Source organism: Triturus cristatus, chromosome 4_1, assembly GCF_964204655.1.
Source record: "Triturus cristatus chromosome 4_1, aTriCri1.1, whole genome shotgun sequence".
Taxonomy (NCBI): domain Eukaryota; kingdom Metazoa; phylum Chordata; class Amphibia; order Caudata; family Salamandridae; genus Triturus; species Triturus cristatus.
In genome coordinates, this window is record NC_140585.1 from 623,423,895 (window position 1) to 623,447,800 (window position 23,906).

At 42.5% G+C, this 23,906-nt stretch overlaps 1 protein-coding gene across 7 annotated transcripts in view; it reads right to left on the reverse strand.

The window, feature by feature from the left end:
- The window catches only part of LOC146855301 (synaptotagmin-1), a 4,118,085-nt gene that overhangs the window by 1,025,210 nt on the left and 3,068,969 nt on the right, over nucleotides 1-23,906 (reverse strand). Inside the window, exon 1 of one of the 7 annotated variants that reach the window (XM_085653003.1) lies at nucleotides 7,763-8,328. The exons of 4 other annotated variants lie outside the window; for them this stretch is intronic. The gene's annotated coding sequence lies outside the window, so the exon portion shown is untranslated. Of the gene's footprint in view, nucleotides 1-7,762; nucleotides 8,329-23,906 lie in introns of those variants that run through there. 2 more of the 7 variants (XM_085653001.1, XM_085652996.1) reach the window with 2 other exon arrangements.

Consider the following 23,906-nt stretch of genomic DNA (forward strand, 5'->3'; position numbering starts at 1 on the left):
AATCGAAAGTTTTTTTCAGAAAAATGAATTTAACATATTTAAGCAATCACGCACCAAATAGCGCGTCATGTGATCAAGATCCCTAGAGGATCGAAACGCGTCAGGCAAGTGAGAGTGTGTAAGGGAGCGGAATAATAAAAAATCATTGCACTCATCTGTGGTCCGTCCTCCATTGGTGTACAACGCTGGGAGAAGAAATGGCGTATGGAGTTCTATTCATATATATACATGTTTTTTTTACTGCATAGTTATACATGATTCAGAGTTTGCATAGAAAGAACATTTTCATTTGGTTTGCTAATAACTTTGGTGCCATTTGATGAACATTCATGCAACTTTCCCCCAAAAAGTCCAGCCACCTCTGCTCCTTCCTGGATAGTTTTGGGGTAATCCGTAAATTGGGGGCAAGTAAAAAGGGGGGGACCCAAAACACGTTTTTCCCCATGCATTTTCCATAGGTACCATTAGATGACGATACAGAAAAAATGACTGAATAGAATTATACCAAATTTGGTAGAAAGCTCGATATTTACTCAGAAAGTGTCCTATATTGACAGTTATGTCGGCAGGACTGCAATTTAAAAACAGAAAGTGTTCAAATGGACCAAGAGAGCTTTTTTTCCCCATCGACTGTCTTGCCCCACAGGAGCTCGCGCTGTGATTGGTTGACCCCAACCTCCAGAAAAATGTTGCACCCACCATTACAGGGCTCGGAGACTCAGCCTCCATGTCCTGCACATATAAAAAAATAACCCCTATCCTGCCCCCTTAAGGTATAAGGGTGCAGGGTACCTGGGTGCCGTGACCCCAAGCACCTTGTGGGGTGGGGGGGAGATCCAAGAAGACCCCGTGGATCAATTTTTTTTTAAAGATTGGCGGGGGTCTGCATTCCCAGGGGAGTCATGTTGACCCTCAAGATTGAAAAACCAATAAAATATACTGAAGAAAAGGGCTGGGGGGCCATAGGGGTTGGCTAGCTAATGAAGGCTTGATTGCCCACCAGCGTTGGATGCAGGCCAACCCCACCCTGTGCATGTTCCAAAACATGAAATCATTGCACAAAAAATATTCTTGAACATGTATTCTATCGTAAGCCATTAAAAATTTTCTTGAAGCTTTCATTAGTTACTGTGATGTCACTGCAGTTGATTACAGCTGCATTCCATGTCCTCCACTGTGCGCTCTACCGCTTCCCCAAGACAAATGCTCACAATTCTTACTTTGTTTGCTCATGACAGCAACTGTGAGGGACCATAGAGAGGTGATGGAGGGGTGCCACACCATATCAGGATTCTAAGTGACATTATAGATAACTATTATAAGCAAAATGAACATCAACAGTTTTGGAAATGTTTTGGTAAACAAGAATGTCACCAATAATCACAGGAGTATGTTATTTTGGCTTGTTTAAATTGTTAACCACCTGTTCATAACCACGCATTACTGTCATGTCCTTTGATACTGTAAATAAGACCAGAATTTAGTAATTCATTTTTTTAAGCATTAATATATGGTCAGTCTCTGGCTCCGCCCTAGAGATATATATATATATATATATATGCACATTTACCTGTGAGTAATAGGTAATAATATTGCACTTAATCAGTTCAGCCAAACGGTAGATGAAAACTGGAAGTAGGATAATTTTGTTTCCTAATGAGCAAGGACTTGAATTCATTAATAATTTAATGGATGCTACAGCTTGGCAAGCCCTCTCTTAGATCTTCTACAATCACCTCTTAGTTGACTTTAATGAAGGAAGATGATGGGTAGGTTAAGCTGTGGGGCAATAGTGATGATATCTTCAAAGCTGGGAAACCACGCCTGTAAACATTAAAGTAACTGTGACCCTAAAGTGGCATTGTAAATAACCCACCATTCAAATCCCTACAGTGCTGGTGGAATAAAGGTGTTCAGTCATAGTTTTTGAATGAAGGGATCATGGGTGCCTTTTTTTATGAGGAAAGAGTAGAAAGCTTTGTGCATGATGTACATTATTTAAGTGACTGGTGATCAGGGCCAATGTGACAATCTGCAATGACGACTGTTCAACGCGTAAGAGAGGATGTAAGGCACTGTTCAAACGATCATGTAACTGGTAATGGAAGTTTGTTCAAATCTTCAATGATAAAATGACTGCCGACTTTAGTGCAGTGTCTTAATCTGCTTTTCATTTGGACAGAGGTTTGGCGGTTTCGTCTATGGAAGAACTTTCATGCAGATTCTATGTTTATTAGTTTCAAGTCAAGTTTTGCCACATTTCACAAATCAGGTGGCTATATCGTTACATATTGCCAAGAAATGTGGAACATTTTTATTTGAAGTCTGCTTTGGACATTAATCAAGATTGTGCTCGCTAGTACCATTGAACTGTCTTATCTGGTCTTGGACATGTAATTTCATTTCATCTAGTCAGATGCTATTTTTCTATTGAGTTTGTTCTTGGAAATTCTATTTCTAAACAATTTGTTTCATGCTACATTGCTTGTGTGCATATTTCACCTTATATTACACTCCCTTACATGCGGGTGGTTCTGGTCTTGGTGGGTGGTTCCCCACTTCCTTGTATAGTGACTATGTTTCGCTTTGCGTTTTATGTCTGGTGTTTTACGTGTGTAAAGTGTCATATGCTGCCCGTCTTGTGGTTGTGTGTAAGTTGCCCGCGCCTCACTTGTTGTTGTGTGTAAGTCGCCCTGCGCCTCACATCTTTCTGTCTTGTGTGTAAGATGCCGTGCGCCTCACGTCTTTCTGTCTGGTGTGTAAGTCGCCCTGCACCTCACGTGTTTATGTCTTGTGTGTAAGTCGCTCTGCACCTCAGGTGTGGTTTGGTGTAAGTCGCCCTGTGCTTATGGTGGTGTTGTTGTGTGTAAGTCACCCCGCGCATCACCGTGTGGACACCTTGTGTTTACCATGTGCTGCACCTTGGTCATGTTGTGTAGTCTTCTGGTGCTGCACTTGTTCTTATGGGTGTTGGTCCCATACAACGCTGGTTGTTTGTCATATTCTAAATGTGTTGTACCCTTACATGGTTTTATAGGTTCTATAGATCATTTTACCCTGTCTGGAGGGATGACTTAATGGATCTCAGTCTCATTCACACAGCTTACGTTTTGGGTTGTAGTCCCAATTTCGAATGTGTTCCTTACATGAAGGGTGGTAGGTTGGGTTTTAGTCCCTTCCCCACAGTTACTATGGTTTGTTTCCTTACATGAGGAGTACTGTTTTGGGTGCTGTCCACCCATTGTGTTAGAGTTGTGGGGTGCGTTATTCCCTTTACTCTATTCACATGTGTTTACATGTCTTTTCAAGTGGTCTTAGCTACCCTTTTGTGTCTGTGAGCTGTACATTCTCTACTTTCTTTTTGTTTCTATATTAAAGGAGGAGGATGGTGTTAGTTTGTTTGCATCTTTTCATTCTTCCTTCCTCCTTTTGTTTGGTCTGTGTTCCCTCTTGTGATGTGGTTTTACTATTCATCCCAGGGTTATGGACTATTGTCTTCATTTGTACATTGCTGTGTATAGTTATTTTCATTTTAGTATGGTTATTTTTGTTTTTCAATTTAAAAGGGAGAAGATAATGTAGTATCTTCATGTTATGTTATAATGTTCCCTTTCACCTTGTTCCTAGCTGCTCAGCCAGTGTGAGTGTCCTCTGTGGAATGTTGGTGTGATTGACATGAGTGGAATGCTTGGGTGCCTGTGTGAGTGTTGACAGTTGGAAGATGGGCTGAGCGGCTAGCAGGCTGCTCATGCTGGGGTTGTTACCACATATCTTATGGACTTTATAAATATTCTTCCAAGATACTACCTAGCTATGTCTACTATGTCACCTCTACGCATGGGACCATACCACTACACACAGTTTGGAAGAAAGGTACAGGCACTGTGGAAGGAAGCAAGACTACTGTTGAACAATGAAGATATTGATGTGAACATACAGTGAGAATTGAAGGGGAGCGATAAAACACTCAATCCTCTCTTGAATTCTGGGAGTTCAAGGTAAAGTCAAATTCTAATTAGAAATCAGGTTTTGTAAAAAAACTATCCTTTGAATGAAGAAAGTTTCAATAGCCATCAATTTATGAGATAACACATGATAAAAACGTCCCTGGTATTTTAATGACACCCATGCTAAATCATTCCAATTGTGATTTGTTTCAAGAAATCACTCTGTGTATGTATATATGTCAGCAGTATTTATGTGGAGCAAACCTGGCTAAAAGGGAGCATGACTCTGCATGGGGTCAAAGACAAAGGTACAGTCAACAAACGAGTGAAGAGGGAACTGAGCTCGAGGAGCAGAAGTGGACTGTGACTTCATTATGATTTAGTTTCTTTCCAGAGGCGCTTCCTAACTTGGGGCAGGGTTGGGTTTAAGGGCCCGGCATGGAGTCTGATGGATGGGATACTCAGTAAAAACATGGCAGATATCCCACCTGCTGCTTTGCAAGTGTCATAGGCTATAATATGGAGGATGGGACACCTGCCATGTTTGTGAATGAGTATCCAACCCACCAAACTCTAAACAAGGCCCTGATTTCGCTAAGAGAATAGACCGCTCCTCAAATAAAAAACAACATTGTGACCTGGTCAGGCATGAAATAGTGAACCATGCATTTGAATTTTTAAATTCTATGTGGTCTCATAAAGATATTAGCATTTTAGTATGTGTTTTATTAAATAAACATGGGTGTGTGAAGATGTGTGCACGTATATGTGTGTTGCTATTCTATGTGTTGGTCCCATCCCTTCAGGTGGAATACTAATTCACATTTATTTCTTGCAGAAATTCATGATCGCAGGTATTTGTTTCTTCTTATGAGGAATAGCTGCCAAGAAGCTCCCACGTTATCCCTGTAAAAATGATAATAATAAAAAGGTGTTCGCCTGTCTTTTCCTGCGCTTTGCATGTTCATTGGATGCTCTGTGCACCTTAAACTCAGTTCTTTTGTGTTTTTGTCACGCACACTGTTTAAGCTCCTTATTTGATCTTTTATAGCGCTGATGACTGATCTCTGGATTAAAAACCTATGTTGTTTAGGACTGCATCAACTTTAGTTTGGAAAAAACAGTACTACAAATTGCACTTGGAAGAGAGCAATCCATTGCATGTAAAATTTCTAGCATTACATACGCCCCCGTGGAATTAAAGGTAAAAGATTGCTGTGAGCTTAATTCTAATCTCTAACAAACATTTCATTATATTCAACTGTTTTCTGGTGCGTTTAGGAAGGCTCGCTATCCACTATACAAACATCACTATTAAACTGTACATGGCTAGTTTGATTTGAACATTCCCACTGGCTTACAACCCCCACCACCCACATCCATTAAATGGTTGGCGGCTCTTGTTTGCGGGAGTTCCCAACATGGTGAGCCAGCGAAACGCTCTCTCCTTCTCTAGCGTTCACCCTTGCACGGTTTACACGGAACCCATAGCTGCCTGTCAGAAGGACGCTGAGATGGATCATGGAAACAATCAGGGAAGGAGTATTGTGATATTGGGGTAATAGTAGTATCTGGTCCTATTGTACTTTCTGGTCTCACAAAGCTGGAATGAAGTAACATGGTGTCAGGAATCATCTGGTGGAAAACTTATCATGAAGTATGTAATATCATCCCATTGTTATATACAAATAGACAAGCCAGCTTCACAAAGCTTTAGGGAGCTACTACTGACTGCTGTGCTCACTCACCAGCCAACAACTGCATTTTGATTCAATAATAGAATATCTTCTAGATTAGTCTTTAACCTAGCCTTTGCTCAGCGTCTTGTCATATTTTAGGACATAATCTTGCGACAGTTGCTACATCTTTTTTACGCAATGCAACATTGTACCATTCTTCAACATTTACTAAATATAATGGATAAATACTTGCACATTGCATTACATACAAAGGAGAAGTTCCTTGATTGCAGAAAGGACACTGACATCTATGCACAACCATGTTGCGTCACAAACGTAAGTTCACTAGTGAGGAAATGGTAGTGATGGGGTGATGTTTGATGCAAAAATGCAAAGTGTGGGTTTCATCCTCTGTACCATTGTGAGGGTGACCTGGTTCAACGTTTATTTATTTATAAAGTTTTATATAGCGCACACAAGATCCCGAGGGATATCAGAGCGCTTTACAGTATGATGGGAGGAAGGAGGAAATGCAATATCCATATCAAGTAGGAGGGAGAAAAAAAACAGGAATGGTCGCATATTACAGTACAATGTTGTGGTCTTTGGCAAACCTAGTGGGATGCCATTTTGAGGACGATATGGGCGTTCCAGCCTAGTAAGTCCTCCAGGTCTTACAGCACTACTTTTCAAAAAAGATCCGGTCCACGTAAAAGAAAAGGGATGGAATGCTTAGGACATGCTACCAAATAAAATACATATCGATTAACTTTAAAGTTACAGTGCAGAGGAATAGTTTTGTGTGTGAGGAGTGGGAGCAAATATTTTAGAGCCAAATAATGCTGGTCACAATTGAAATCATCCGAGTCTAGAGAAGACACGGCAGGAAGAATAAGTTCTATATAAAATACAATTACTTTTTATGAAGTGGTAAAAATATGTCACTCTTCCTATTGTAGTCCTTTCGAGGCTTGGTTTGGTGAGCAGGCTGGTGGCTATTGTATGAGGTGGACTGATTTGACCAGATTTGTGTGATCCTGGGCAAGTCAATTTATTTCCATTGCCCTCACTCAATTCCTTTCTCTGCCATTGAGTCGCTTCTTCAAAATGGACCAAATGCCATAATGTGGTGAAGCATAAGACATGACACATTCACCTTGACAAAGTCACCTCTCGTAACCAATGAAAAGGCGTGGATTTGCCTACGATTCCAACTGGAGATTAAAGAAAGTAAGGCAATTATTTCAGAGATGCTGCGCTCCATTGCTTTGACCTACATTGCCCTGCCTTTGCCACAGCTGAGGCAGCCCGGCGCGCGCCCCCCACCTCTGCAGATTGGTCCTTTGCTACGTCCTCCTTATCTGAAATGAGTGGCCTGTGTATAAATAGCTCTGGAGCCGGAACAGCTGCATCCGTGTCTGCGCCTTTTTGCATCATCCTATTTTCCCCTCGCAGTCCGTTTTAGAAGAGCAAGTGCACAGTGTGAGATCAGCATAATGCCGTTTTCCCCCAGCGTTCAGCTGTGGACAAGATTGCCACAAACAGAGTAACTGCATTAAACGTAAAGATGCACGAGAGGCTGCGTGAGAGGAGAAACGGGGGCAGGGTGTGCCTAGAGGAGCGCGTCAGTGTGCACACGCTACCCCACTCCAGCCATGCGGATGCAAATAAAGGGGACGGGGTGGTCATTAGCAGAACACAAAGGCCACGCCGCGAGGCTTAGCGGGGATGCTTCAAGCCTGCACGTGTCATTATTCCCTTTAATTTTCCACCATTTCATTGATTACATTTTCCTCCACTGCAGAGCGTGGTGTGAAAATGGATGCGCCGTGTTCTTTCTACCCCACACTGACAGTATGTTCACTAACAAATAGGGCATCCTTAAGAAAGCCACCGTGCTTGCATCCCGTGGTTGGCGGTGGCGAAGAGGATTGGCACCCTCTGATAGCTGTCAGTCACCAGCCCCAAACCACAATCACCCGTGAAAGAGAACACGCATCTGAGAGAACAACTTTTCCCCCTTTTTACCCTTTCCCATGAAATGAACTCTGCGGAAATATTTCACAATCGGAAAATAATTGCCAGGGGGCTATTGTCTGCCCCCTCGCCCATGGAAGTTAAGCTGCGGTCCCTTACCTGGCAGCGCCAGCACACAGCCCGTCCTCGGAGTTCCTGGTACTTGAAGTGCAGAGCCGAGCGAGCTAGCCACGCGTCCCCCAGGTGCGAGCAGCAGTCCAGCGGCCCCGGCTCCCCGTTAATCACTGAACACGGATCCTGACATTTCTGCAGAGCCACTCTCAGCTATACTGTAAAAGTAGGCGCCGCCACACAGGATTAATGCACAGCGCCCGGAACACATTTCCGCTGCTCCTCCTCAGCGATGCTGCTCACGTCGCGCCCAAGACAGCTACTCAAGCACATTCAAGGGCATTCCCCGAGAAACAATATGCTAATTCGGCATCTCGAGCTGCCGCCTGCTAAACTGGGTCCAGCTGCACATCAGAGCACGCTGGCGAGGGGGACGTGAGTCAATGACATAGCCTGTTTAACATCATGAATAATGCAGCCGAAATAAAATGTGTTTTTTTTTCTTGCTGATTCACAATGCTCGTAAAATAATACGGGATCAATAACGCGTTCGGATTCGTGGCGGTGGAAAAGGCGAAGGATTCAGAACCTCTGAGCCCTGATGGTATTGTAACAAGCCCGCTGTGTTGTTTAGACTCATCAAGGTGCTGAACCCACGGTGTTAAATGAGGCTCTGAAACGTTCCCGGCAGGATGCGTGCACTCCCCGCGCGGCATTTTTATTACGAGCTTTGATTATCTGCCTTTTTCCTTAGGGAGAAGGGGGGGGGCAGGCACGCATATCTCCTGTTTATTTACAATTTAACTTCTCCTATTTGCAAAAAGCGTCATGGGTAGAGGATTACTTAACCGGAATGTGTTTCATTTTACATTCTAAACACTGCAGGCTGCAGGTGACAGTAACCTGACGGCATTTCAGGGTTTGCGGTTGATTTTACATGTCATGCAAGGCTGCGAGCGGCTGGATTCAAGAGCAGCTGCCTTGATTTCGGTGGTGGCTACTGACATTTTCATACTGGGAAGAAATAAATCCTCGCAGTCTGTATGTCAGGCTACGCCATGCCCAGGCGCCGTGCTCTCCAATGAGAGGCAGGCAGGATGCGGCGGGGCATCTTACAACATCTATCATCTCGTTGCTCCATTAACAGTTCTGAGGTACATCGGTTTGCACCATCGTCGAAAACAAAACAACGCGCCCGCTCCACGTCTTTACACACCACAAGTCGAGCACGCTGTTTCTAAATATAGCCGGTGACGAGGCAACAGCCATTGGCCATTTCATTTGTGGGAGCTCTTCAAAACCATCACTTGTGAAGTTATTACTTCCGCCCTCGCCTATTGCAGGGGGTGCAGCCATTGCAAGAGCCAGCGCGAGCAGCCTTCTCCTCCTGCATTGGGGCGTCATGGTAAACCTCTGGGATTGAGCCCTTGGATAATCTATACTGAACCATTTGGCAAAATATTACTTGTCTGAATTTGCCTTATCCATTTTGGTGGTAGAATGAGTGTCAAAGCTAAAACGAATAGGAAATCTTCGAAATATACTCACACATGACTGAATCTACTGAAATAATTCCAGGTTTAGTCCTATATTTGTAGTAGATTTTTGAACTCCTAAAATATTCGAGAATTCCTCCTTGGAAGCTGTGACACTTGCAGTTTTCCATAGAAGCTCGGTAACTCCTCTGTGTAGCCTGAGTTCTCCAAATGGAAGAGTATTTCCACATGCACACAAGCTTGTCCTTCACATTTACACATGTGGAAGTGTGTCGACAAAGAGCGTTTGAAATTGGTACCTGATTTTTTATAGTAAGCATATGTTTTCTTCTGGAGAACATCCATCAGTTACATTCCATCAGTTCTGGAGTCATTTTCCCTACATTCCTGTTCTGGATGCAGTTTTGCTCTTACCATGGAAAGGAATGGTAATGGTAATGGTAAAAAGTATTTCTAAAGCGCTATCATTCATCCCAAGGGATATCATGGCGCTAAGATTAAACAATGTACAGAGAGCTGACATAGGTCGGTGGTGGTTTTAATGAGTGTTAGGGAACAACATAGTTTTGAGTTTTTTCCTAAAGGTAAGGTAGCCGTCAGTAAGTCTTAAATCTGTTGATAGATTGTTCCATAAGTTTGCAGCTAAATATGAGAAAAAAGGAATCAACCTCTTATCCCACCGGTGTGAGAATGTGTTTTGCCAATGTTTGCCAATACCCACAAATTCACATGTTTACAGGTGCTCACCGATTTTGCCAGTCCTTCTCACACTAAAAGGCCAAGTCGATGCTTCAAAGGTCAGATTTCCTCCCATATAAGGTCTACTGACAGCTCTCTATACGAGCCAAAAGACTAACCCAACCGTAGGGTAACAGCAGAGAGACACGAGCAGCATCAATTAAATAACCCGTATCATATAAGACTATTCAATCACTCAGCTTCTATCAGGAAATTTAATCAAAATAGACTGGACATTCTCAGAGCCAATATTCCAACAGAGTTACACTGAAACAAATGAAAGAAAGGCGCTGAATCAAAATGAAGAATGTTCCGCATGTCCACATCAACCATGATATTGAACTCAGTAAAGGATCAAGAAACTTTGAAAAGCAAATAAACATGGTTTATACCGTATGAGATTTATTTGGAAGTGAAGGTGGCTGAGAAGAACAAAATATTGTACTCAAAATCCTGGCCTATCAGCCACCATTTGATCTTCATTCATTTGCCAGAACTGGTTGTTTCAGGTCTGACTGAAGTGTTCATAATAGGCTAGAATTCAAAGGTCTTGAGATAAAGTAATTCAAGTCAAATCTGAAAAGCTAGATTAATGCAGGAGCAACATTTATTATAGATTAATTCTTGCATCTTACATTGAAAAAATGCCTAAAAGCTATTATCTTCTAGAAATGAGTTTGAGAGAATTACCCCCTTATAATTAATTTGATATTTTCTGACCCCAGGGCCCGCATTAGGGCAGTGCGACCGGTGCAGCTACACTGGACGCTGACCTCAGGAGAGCGCTGTGTTTAGCAATAATGTACAATTTAGAAACACCCGCCTCAGAGTTCCTTGTGCATCCAGCTTTGAGGCAGCAATGAAAATGTGTAGATAACTCTTTTGAATAATGTTCCTCCAAGAGAGAGAGATCACAGTTTTGTCTAGAATCAGTTTTGACTCACCATAATGTAGCGTAGAGGGGTAATATATGCCTGCTGCAAAGAACGTGTACCATGCAGATCGCAGATCTGTATTTTATGAGGCTAGCTGAGCGGATTACTGTTTTGATCACAGAGATCTTTTCATTACAGCAGTTCATAAGATGCAACCCTACTATAGAACAGTGACTAAAATGAACTGTCATCAAAGAGCTGCATGCAAGCTGCCTAAAATAGGTTAGGACGCTCTGCTTTAACTTCCCCCACACTTTTATGATCTATTCCTAATATTGCTATAATGGGTTTGTTTGGATAGCTATACATTAGTATTAGTAAAGCTAGCCTCTACTAGTGCTTTAAAACAAATTAAATATGTGGGAGAGAGGGGCTATGGAGAGATGAGGGGAATGTTTGCCCAATGGTAGTGAGGGAATCCAAGGAGGTCATGGTAGGAGTTCCAAAAACGACTGTCGCACTAGGCACCACCATCGCTAAAGCCAGACCTGTTTGTCCCCAATACATCTCTTCAGAGTAATGCCTTTTTAACTTTTTTATTCTTCTCATTTCCATGCCAAAATGATGCTGAAGTTCACTACACAATGTTTTCAATACATACTCATTAAAGTAAAAACAAAATGTGGTAAATAAAAAACAATTTTGGTATTTCAGCAATTCATGCCAATGACAACAACTCCAAAAGCGTCTGGGTGAAAAGTACCCCCCTCCTGTCTGTTTTCATGTGCACACCTCTGAGTTTGTCTCCTCTGGAGGGAGAATTTTGAGCAAAAGGTGCATTGGTGCCTTTTGGTTTCTGCATTTATGACTTCTTCCTACAGACCAGCCCCCAATCTGACCCTCAGTGCCAGTCAAGGGATAGCAAAGTAGGTCAAGTATATGAGCATTGTATTCCTCCTAAGTTTGGTGGAAAATGTTCCCTTGCAAAGCCCAGTTAAATGTGAATACGTTTCTCTTTCGCTATCAATTCCACAATAATAAAAAAAAAAACTGTTTTAAATTTTAGGGAAATATTTTTTTAAATGTGAGTTTAGCCACCCGGCCCTTCAAAATGCAAGACTATGCGTAGAAGTGTGATTTTTCTTAGTTGTTGAAACAATGATGCTGGCTTGGTATGGATTGGGTGTCAGGAACGAAAGAAGGACCTGCACACTTTCATGATTGTGTCTTTCCAGAATGTTGGTTGGCTTCCCAGTAACTCCAGGAGCATGGTAATATTGTTCTACGTCGGAAAAGACTCGTGCTATTTTAACAATATAATATTTTGATTGCACTCGTTTTATGTACCTAATGGATCGTAACTGCGGGTCCTGTAAGCCTTATTGGGCGTGATGGAACCCAGACCCATGACCGGCCTATGCCAAGAGTCTCTACCACTGGGATTACACCTGTATTTAGCAGGTTACATACATCCCCAGAGCAGCTGAATTAAACGAATAACCTATCTGCAAATACCCAAACGCAGCAAAAATCCCACTTGCTCACTCACTAAGCTATGGTATTGTAATTTGAAATTGTGTCCTGCAGGTAAAAGAAATAAATGGTCCTAAACGACTTTAAGCAGTTCAACCTGCAAAAGGGCAGTCAAAGCAGATATGGAATACTGTTTAGAAAAATGTAGTCACAGGTTGGAACCATTTGAAAAGGCTATAAGAGTTTGGACAGAGTAAGCAATCTAGCAGCAGACAAGTCTGACGTGACTGACTCAGTGCACCCCCTAATGATCTTTCAGAGCTTTCAGTCGATAAATCAATCTTTTAACTTCTGAATAAGACGATGCTCTAAAAATGCCAGAAAGGGCAGGGCAGAATCAGTCACATATCAGATATGTCTGTTACTCAGCAGAGTACTGGTCCATTAGCAGTACCTATCCACTACGAAATCTTCGCATATTTTGGAAATAGTCTTTTATTAACTTATTGAATGATCTGCTCCTGATATCATGCGATACAATGCACATTGAGGCCTCTCATATCTAGAACCTTTTTAATCTCTTGTCAAATCCTTGAAATTACACTTCATAGTCGAGTACACTGATAACTAGGGGACCAATTCCAAACTCTCCAGAGCAGACTCTGAAAATTGGTGACGTCTTATAAAGCAATATGAATTTCCGGTAAATCTAAGGAGAGTTTAAGAAACCGCTAAGCAAGTTCAGCACGTACATCCTGCTGCTTGGAAAGGTGGATTTGGTTTAAAGGCTATCTTTTAAAGACCACACGGCGGGTGTTGGCAATTACCATCTCTTTGCATGGTATTCCCCCAGATTTTACCTCCATTTTCTGAACCCGTTTTTGTTGACCGTAGAACTCTGTGCACTTTACTTCGGCATATACCTATTGGCACTTTTAATTTATTTATAATCCCCTAGTATTTGGGACTACATGGACCCAGGGACTGCAAATTAAATTTTAACAGTGGGTTACAGCGCTCATTGTGCGACCCACTACAGTAGCATTGTAACACCTGTCTCCAGGCCAGCCACTGCAGCCTGAGCATTCATTTTTAAACCACCATTTCTACCTGGCAAAACAAACCTTTTCACAGGCCTAAATACTCATTTTTCAGACTTGTAAGTCACCCCTGAGATAGGACCTAAATGTCCACAAGGCAAGGTGATTAGCATTTAAAAATACGGCATGCATATTTAATGTTTTACATGCCGTGAGTAAGAAATCTCTGTTACAACTTTCCTTCTCCCCTGCCTCTCCCCTTTCTCCCTCCCTCTCCCTTGTGCACTGTATCATGCTTGGAGCATGGAACCATGTACCTGCATTGTACAATCTTGGTTCTATGTTCCAGAGCCTCTGTACGGCAGTTACTACCGCTACTTTGTCTTGCACAGATGTACTGTGCCGCTCTTCAAATAAACTTGGTCTTACTTACCTTTTCTGGAGCCTCTCGTCATTACAAGTGGTGACGACTTGAAGAAGACTTCGCCAGCTACTTACTCTCTGCGGCACAGGTGCAGCGACGTCTTCCGAACCCATCTCCATGTTCCCGATGTGTCATGCTGGCCGGAGCATCTCTGCTCGCTTCATGTAATCTCCCGAGGTACTTTGCAAAAAAACCGTGTATTTTTCACCCCTTCGATGTCCTTTCGGGTGAATTTTGTCTTCTTTGGCCTTTATTCCTGCTAGCCAACGGCCATCTCCCTTCAAGTCCCTTTGTGACGTCTGCATATCTTTCATAGCAACAGTTGCCTGGATACCCTGTTGACGTTGCCTCTGCTTGTGCGTCATTCAACATAGCCATACCGGTCACGCTAATCACGCTGGTTACGCCGTGCGTTGTCACACCGGCGGCCATTTTGGACCAGAATGGACTCTATCTTGCAAGCAGCATCCTACCTCAGGGTCATCTGATTTCACTACGCTACTTCATTACGCTCCACGGCTGTATCTTCAAGAAGCGTCCCAACGCTCGAAGACTTTTTTCTTTTGCTGCTCCCGGACGCTCAGCTGTTTTCAGCTCTATGCACGGTGATGAACACACCTTCTCGGAAGCTCTCCTGTGTTGTACACACACAGTGATGAGCACACCCACTGTTTTGAATACAGGTAGGAAAGCCTGTTCACTCTCGGTGACAGGCACACCTTGACTTTTGAGGTCCATATAACACAGCCTGTTCATCTGCGGTGACAGGCACACCTTGACTTTTGCTTTCCTTTACATTTTACTTAACACAGTCTGCTTTCTGCGATGACAGGCACATCTTGTTTTTTCTTTACATTCTAAATGACACAGCCTGTTCCTTCACGGTGACAAGCACACCTTCACTGCTGTGATCCTCATTACTTGTCCAGTAGCTTAATTACTCTTATTAGGTTATTGTTTCTAAAGCTACTTTACATACTTTTCCTCCTCTTCAGCAATATTATTTTACCACTTCTCCTAACCATACTTGTCGCTATTTAGCTTATAATTGTTGCTATTGCATATCTTTACCATTTGTCACTACCATATTAATACAATGCAGTTTGATCCGCCTTGCAAATTTCTACAAAGCAAAGGGGAACCTCCCATCCCATGGACAAGATGGAAAGAGGAGTTTATTACTTATCTAAAGGCGATTGATGGCAAACGCATGTCGGCTGAAAGAAGGAAGAACATTTTCCTCCATTGCTTAGGTCTGAGGGACAAGTAGTTTACAGAACTCTTCCTCCTGTCAGGTCTGGAGGTGATCATAATGTGTACGACGAAGCCATTTTGCGCATCGAGAACCGATTCAAACCCACTACTAGTGTCGCCCTCAATAGGTTTAAGTTTTACACTAAAGCCCAGGAAGAGGGGGAAAGTTTTGACAAATTCCTTACTGCTCTCCGTGCTTTATCCTTGCATTGCAACTTTGGTTTGATCACTGATGAGATGATCAGGGACCAAATCATTGTTCACCTTAGAAGCAAAAAGGTTCAAGAGCAGCTGTGGATAATGGGCGACCCTAACTTAGAGGCTGCCATCAGCACAGCCCAAGCCCTCGAACAGTCAGAGAAGTGGAAGAAGTCCCTGAACAAGGAAGTACAGTCTCCCACTTCCAGTGAGGTTAGTAGTGTTACTCCTGGTACCTCTAAAGGCCCTTATAACCCCAACTACAAGAATAAACCCAACCCCAAAGATTTCTACTGCTACGGGTGTGGTAATCCTGGCCACATAGCCTCTTTCTCACGCTGTCCTGCCATTGGGAAGTAATGTAGCAAGTGTGGACAATTGGGCTATTTCTCTAAGATGTGCAAGGATATGAAGAAGGGTTCTTTTTCCCCTTCAAATTTCTCCAAAGGAAAAGTTTCTTGTGTCTCTCATGATCCTTCTTTCTGTGATGATGCCCAAGGTGATTTAGAGACTGGCATTGTGGTTTCCATTCGGGATTCCTTTGATGTTTCCAAGGCCGACAAGATTGGCTCCCCCAAGTGTCTTGTATGTATCCTTGGTAGGAAGCTAGAACTGAAGGTGGACTCTGGGTCCCCTCGGACCATTATCACCAAGGAATACTGTTTAGAATCTTTTGGAGATTTACTTGACCTGAACTCCTTGTGTGAACCTGATGATGTGGCACAGAATTTCGATGGCTCAAATATTGACTTTATAGGTTTCAAGGAAGTATTAATTGAATTCAAACAAAGCAATGCTGTTATTAAGCTTTATGTGGTCTTTAAAGGGGTAAATGTTTTAGGATGGCGTGACCAGGCCAAGGTTGGTATTGTGTTAAACCCTAGGGAGAAAGAGCCTGTATCTGTCCTTGCGATAACTCCTAGCAGTGCCGACTTTACAAAGTAATTCCCAAATGTTTTCTCAGAAGATCTCGGAAAGCTTATAGGTTTCAGCCACAAGATCAAAGTTAGAGAGGGATCCGTACCTGTCAAGCAGAAACTTAGAGGGGTCCTAATCAGTGTAAGAACTGAGTTGAAGAAGATGTTGGATGACATGGTTGAAAGTGGCATCATTGAAGAAACTGAGTCATCCGAGTGGGTTTCTCCTATTGTTTTAGCCCAAAAACCTAACAAAAGCCTTAGGCTAAGCGTTGATATGAGAGTGTTGAATGCTAATTCGGTTGCTGACTGCCACCCTCTACCTAATATCAACGAGATGGTGTGCATGTTGGATGGTGCCCGCATTTATTCCACTCTTGACCTTCGTTCTGCGTACCACCAATTGAGCTCACCGGAGATTCAAAACATTTCACTGTCTTTATCATGCCGCATGGGTTATTTCAATTCAAAAGGATGCCTTTCGGCTTGGCATCGGCCGCATCGGTCTTTCAAAGGGCCATGTACCATATTTTTAAGGATGTCAGTAATTTCGTGAAATGTTTCCAGAATGACATCCTCATCTTCTCCAAGAATGAATAAGATCACTCACCCCATGCCAAGGAGGTTTGCCAGAGGTTGGGAAAAATGTGGTTTGACACTTAAGGCTGGAAAATGTAAATTCTTCTGCAAGTCGGTGGAATATCTCAGTCACACTCTCTCGGGTGATGGTGTTGTTCCCAAAAATTCTTTGGTGGATGCCATCATCAATGCACCTTCTCCTGACAACAGAGAGAAACTTCTCTCTTTTGCGGATTTGTGTGAATATTATAGCAAATTCATACAGAATGTTGCTACCAAGATGGAGTGCTGGAGCAGGGTTTTCTATTGAAAATTTATTGAGATTTAAACTCCAGTTTATGTTATTTGTCATGATGGAGAGTTGTTATTTATGTGTAAGAGTATCACCTGGAGGGCTAAGAGTACACATGACAGGTTAAAAGCAATAGCGAGTGAACAAGGAGTGGACATGGATAAGGTAAAAGCTTTGCAGAAGCCTTACAGGGTGCATTTCACTGACAAGGACATTGAGAATCTAAATGGTGTTGGTAGAACAGGGCAGATTAAGGAAATGATTGCCTTATTACGAAAATGGGGTGATGTGGAAAAATGGAAGGATAGATGGTACAAGAAAAGGGAAGATTCAGTGGACAGGACTTATTCAGCTTTTCCTATGAGAGAAAAAGAGAAAACAGTGGATGCTTATCCTATGAGAGAGATTCCTGGAGGAGGATATGTACATGTCCCATGGACTAGACAGGATATTTTGTCATTTACGAATGATTTCCCTCGACTGAGAGAAAAGCCCGTCGAGTGGTATAGGCAGGTAGACAGGTTTGTGAAATTGTCAAAAGTGCTGTGGATTGACTTGAATAGTCTGTTTGATATAATTGTTCCAGCAGACTTGTGGGCAGAGTGTAAAATAGTTGTAGATTGGCCTGCAAAAGAGTACCCAAGCGATCCGAAAACAGGAGCACCAGATCCAGAGGTGATGAAGAAATATGACCAGGTAATCGTGTTCCTGAAAAATAAGGTACCCCCGAAAGAGACAGACTGGGTTAAGATGGATCGAACACATCAGGAAGTGAAAGAATCAGTTCATGCTTTTTACGAAAGGCTGATACTGGCTTTTAAACAGTTTAGTGGAGATGAACACCTGGGTGATAAGGATTTGAGTCATTTTGTATACAGATTTGTATATGGCTTGAGACCTGAAATCAGTGAAAGAATACGTGAGCACACAGTTGATTGGCAGAGTAAAAAGATTGATGAAATCTTGAGACATGCAAAGTACTTCAGTGACGAGATTGAGGCAAAACAGAGAAAGCTGAAAAAGAAAGCAATGTGGGCACAGGTGAAGGTGGCTGAAAGACAAGAAGCACAGATGGTGGAACAAGCGAATAATCCAGGAAATAGACCCAGATATGCAGGAAAAGGGAAGGGGAATCTAGAAGAAGCAAAGAAAAAGTTCCCTTGTCACAACTGTGGACAATTGGGGCATTGGAGATCCGAGTGTACCAATCCACCATTAGTGAGTAATGAGAATAAACCCTTGAATCAACAGGTGCAGAACGAGGGGTGTAATCATCAGCAACAACAGCAGAAGGTTGTCAGACAGCAGAGCCAAGAGCCAAAACCGCCCTTGCCGCAGAATAGAGGGTCCCAAACGTATAACCAGGACTCAGAATTCTACAATGATGAGCAGGTAAACAAACTGAGACGTTCTAACCTGGTACAGCAGTACTGGTTAAAGAATGAGGGGAGTGAGTCTGAAGGGGACTATTGACGGTGCCGAAGAGAGGAGGAAGAGTGCATACTTGGTGCAACTCTAGAAATAGACCAGGCAGGACCATTTGTAGATGGGAAAATAAATGGGGAAAATGTTACTTTTTTGGTAGACACAGGAGCGACGAGATCAACTGTCAGGTCAGCAGATATTAGAAATCTTCCTCTCTCGGACGAAGCAATCCAAGTGGTTGGTGTAGCCAATACACAGATTAAGACTCGTCTTACCGAACCAGTAAGGGTAAAAATAGGGAAATTTTCAGACATGCACAGGTTTGTAGTCTGTGACACTAGTCCAGTGAACTTGTTAGGTAGGGACCTATTGTGTAAGATGAACTGCACAATTTTTTGTACTCCGGATGGAATAGCTTTTGAGACACCAGATGAGGATGTCTTGTACAGGATGACTCTAGACAATAGAGAGAGTGAGATTGTTGGTACATATGCTGTGTTTAATCCAGATGATTTGCCTCAGGAGTTGAGACACACAGTAAAAACAGCGGTTTGGGATTTTACTGGAGATGATGTGGGATTGATGAATAATGTAGATCCAGTGAAGATTTCAGTAAAAGAGGGGATTGTTTATCCTAATATCCCACAATACAGATTGACACCAGAGATAATTGAGGGAATAACCCCTATAATCGACAAGATGATTCAGCAGGGTGTTTTGAGAGAGTTGCTGAGTAGCCCGTGTAATTCACCGATAATGGGGCTAAAGAAACCTAATGGAAAGTTCAGGATCGTACAAGATTTGAGAAAAGTTAACAAAATTGTGGTGGCATGTTGTCCCATTGTGCCAAATCCGTCAGTGATTTTGTATCAGATTCCTCATGATGCTGAGTGGTACATGGTAATTGATTTGTGTCATGCTTTCTTTTCAATTCCATTGCATCATGACAGCCAGCCGATTTTTGCATTTCGGTTTGGACAGCGTATTTTAGCATGGTGTCGTATCCCACAGGGGTATACAGAGAGTCCTTCGATATTCAATCAGTTATTGAAGAAATCATTGGAGAGTTTGATCATGCCTGAAAGCTCAGTACTAGTACAGTACATCGATGACCTACTTGTGGCATCGAAGACACGTGAAGCTTGTGAAGTAGATACCATAGCTTTACTGAATCATCTGGCAGATGGAGGGTTAAAGGTATCTCCAGCCAAATTGCAATTTTGCAAGAAAGAGGTGCATTATCTTGGACACAATATTGAGAAAGGTCTGAGAAAGGTGACCGATGACAGGATCAAAATTATCAGAGGAATGAGAGCCCCAATGACCCAGAGAGAAGTGAGGATGTTTCTGGGGATGGTGGGTTATTGTCGTCAGTGGATAAGTAATTTCTCCCTGATAGCAAAGCCATTGATTAAATTGACCAAAAGTGAAGTAAAAGACCCATTGGAATTGGATGCAGAACAAATGGCAGCATTTGAAGAGTTAAAGAGCAGAATGTGTGAAGCTCCTGCTTTGGGAATGCCAGACTATGAGAAAGAGTTTGAGTTGGATTGCAGTGAGAGAAATGGATGTGCACTTTCAGTGTTAATTCAGAAGCATGGACAACTGAGAAGGCCAATTGCGTACTTCTCATCAACACTTGATCCCGTAGCTGTGGGTTTGCCAGGTTGCCTGAAAGCAGTAGCTGCTACATGCAGAAGCTTGGAACAGAGTGAGGGTATAATAATGGGATATCCTGTAAGGGTATTCGTACCTCATGATGTGGCAATTCTTTTGACGAGAAGCAGAACTCAATATATGTCACATAGTCGGCTGACTAAATATGAGAAAATCATTCTGGGAGCATCAAATGTGACTCTTGAGAGATGTGTGAATGTGAATCCAGCAACTCTGTTGCCAGATGCTGACAATGTGAATGTGGGAGATGATGTTGATCATGATTGTTTGGATGTGCTTGACTACTGCACAAAACCTAGACCCGACATAAGAGATTTGCCATTGCCTGAGAGTGATCATGTGCTGTTTGTGGATGGATCATGTTTGAGAACTGATGATGGTGTGTTGAGTGCAGCATATGCAGTGTGCAAGGTTTCAGAGGTTATGGAAGCTTCATCTTTGAAAGGAGTAAGATCTGCTCAAGTGGCTGAATTGGTGGCATTGACGAAAGTTTGCAAGATTGGGAAAAATTTGAGAGTGACTGTGATGACTGATAGTCAGTATGGATTTGGAGTGGTTCATGATTTTGGCCAACTTTGGCTACAGAGAGGTTTCTTGACGTCGAGTGGGACTCCAATAAAGAATGCTGAAGTGATTGGAAAGTTGCTTGAGGCGATACAGCTGCCTAAAGAATTAGCAGTTGTAAAGTGTGCCGCTCATGGACAAGGAGATGATTTTGTTACTCTTGGTAATCGTTTTGCCAATGACATAGCACAGTATTGTGCAAAGAACAATAATTCGATTAATCGGGGATGAGAAAGGGAGATGTCTTTTTGTTCTGTGATGTTTACTAATGTCCTAGAAACGTGGGATGAAGTGAAACAGTTGCAGGATGAAGCAGGAGATGAGGAAATTAGAGATTGGATCAAGGCAGGTTGTGCCCCAAGAGAGACAGATCATGTTTGGATCTATAGAGATGGAAGACCAGTCATGCCAAATTCAATGCTATCAACAATGGCAAGAATGTATCATGGCCAGGGACATCTGGGGAGGGATGCGATGATTAGGTCCTTCAAACAAACCTGGTACAATGCAAAGTTCAGGCTAATTGCAGAGAGCATCTGTCAAAGATGTTTGATTTGTCAGCAGTTCAATACTGGAAATAAGACAGTGGTGAGTCTAGGAACAATAGGCAGAGAAGGAGGTCCTTTTACCAGAATGCAAATAGATTTCATTGAAATGCCCCAAGTGAACAGATTGAGGTATGTTCTAGTGGTAGTCTGTTTGTTCTCAAGATGGGTGGAGGCCTATCCGACTAGGAGGAATGATGGAATAACAGTTGCAAAGTTACTGTTAAGAGAGTTGATTCCTAGGTACGGGTTCCCAGTGACAATTGAGTCAGACAGAGGTGGACACTTCTACAATGAGCTCATGGGTTTAATTTGTGAAGCATTGAGCATACAGCAGAAGCTACATTGTGCATACAGACCAGAGGCTTCTGGTGTTGTTGAACAGATGAACGGCACAATCAAAAACCGAATTGGTAAGATGTGTTTAGCCACTGGAATGAAATGGCCTGATGTCTTGCCTCTAGTGCTTATGGCTATTAGGTCTACTCCAGATAGAACAACAGGGTTGAGTCCACATGAAATATTGATGGGACGTGCGATGAGACATGCATTCGTGCCTGTCAACAAGTTGATGACAATAACTGATGACATGATTTTGGATTACTGTAAAGGCCTGGCTGACGCAGTTCATTCTGTGTTTCACCAGGTTGGAGAAGACGCTACCACACTTGAGAAGAAGCAAGCCCATGATCTGAGTCCAGGGGACTGGGTGAGGATTAAGGTGCACAGAAGAAGAAATTGCTTGGTTCCAAGGTGGGGAAGGCCAAGACAAGTCATTCTGACTACGACAACTGCAGTGAAGTGTGCTGGTGTGAAGAACTGGGTTCATGCAAGTCATACTCTGAGAGTTCCAAATCCGAAAGATGGGACTGGTAAAGAGTATTTTGAAGAGTCAGATTCCAGTGATGATGCAGAAACTGAACCAGTGAGAAGAAAAAAGAATACTGAAAGGGGGGAAGGAGAAAGAGAGTTGGGTGATTCTTTTTTCTTTCCAAGAGAGGCTTCAAGAGAAACATTGAGAGTCTCAGAGGAGAGATCAGATTCTGTAAGAGTGCCTGAAGTTCCAACGAGCAGTGGAGAAGAAAGAGGTGAAAGGAGCAATTCCACAGAGACTACACCTGAATCAGATGAGGAGGTTGAAATCCCACTTGAGATTACACCTGAAGAAGCAGGGTCAGTAGAAGATAGAGAGGGACAGATTGCGGAAGACCCCCGAGGAGGTGTAGGGAACATTCCTGATAAGCTAGGTGAAGGGACAAGTAGACAGCAAGAAGATTGCGTGTCGGAGACCCGAGGAGGGACAGAATTAGGGAAATCTCAATCGGTGGTGGAAAAGACTGTGGAGCAAAAGGGAATTGTTCATGGACAAGAGGCAAATGAGACAGAATCAGATGAGAGTGAGAATGAGAAATCAGAGGGTCGAGTTCTGAGAAAGAGAACTTGGATCGGAGAAAGAAATAATAAAGAAGTGAGACCGAAGAGGAGTGTAAGAGGAGATCTTTGGCCTAACAGGATAAAGAGGCTGAGGTACAGACTGACACGAGCAAATTCATCGAAAGCTGAACAGGTGAACAAGGGGTCGAGTCAGAATCAAGCAAAAGGTGAAAAACAAAAGGTCTCAAAAGAACCAGAGGAGATCAAGAGAATCAGAAAACCTAACCAGAAGTATAGGTCACCGGAATGGACGTACGTGGCACTGTCTGAAGGTGAAGAGGCAGAGAGTCAAGGAAATCCAGAGGGGACCGTACGAGAAGTGGTTGAGGAGAAAACTGTTGGAATCCTGAAAGTTATCTTGACTGACATTGGAGAAGAGTCGGATGCTCAGGATGTTGTTGAAGATCTGATACAATTTGATGTTGCAGAAGAAGAAGTGAAAAGTGATGAAAATCCAAATTGAGTGAACTAAAGGAGTCACTTGGAGAAAAGTGAAAAGAAGAGAGAGTCTGAATTTAGCTGTTTGTAATAATCAAGAGTTCTAAATTTCAGTAGTGGAGTAGAAGAGGCTAAGTCAAAAGACACTGTCAAAGTAGTAAAATGGCTAACACAGAGAATAATCAAAGTAGATGTGCTTTCTTGAAAAGATGGTGTAGAATGTGCTGCTGCTTTACTGGATTATTAATGTTGTTATGGGGTGTACTAGCTTTACTAGCTACTTTTAGGGTTACAATAGACACTTTTGGAATACATGCTGATAATGTGACTAACATAGAGAAGAATTCACAGAAAGTAGTTCCAACTAGAAGTAGTAACATTTACATACATAAAGATAGGTCAATTAATGATTTTTCTAGCAATGTTTTTTCAAAGTTGTTGTACGAATACGTAAAGACCATGGAAGTTAGGGATTGCTACGTTTGTATGCAATTACCTGCATCCGTTTCAGAAGGTGTTACTTATCACCATTTACCAGCTACGTATGGGATTTCATGTAGTGTGCTAAGTAGTGTTTTTTATTTATTAGGGAAAATAGATTATGAGATGTCTAACAAAGATATCATTTTTGGGCAATTACCTATGAATGTGAAGCTGAATCCAGCTAAAGAAGCTAACATTTTTGGTGAGATTTTTATTGAGGCAGAAGAATTAACATTAGATTACATTTTTAGAAACAATTTAACTTGCAGTTTGAAAGAAGAGGAAAAGGCTTTCCTAGACTTGGTAGAGAAAAGGAGAGTGAGCATGCATGAAAAGGCAG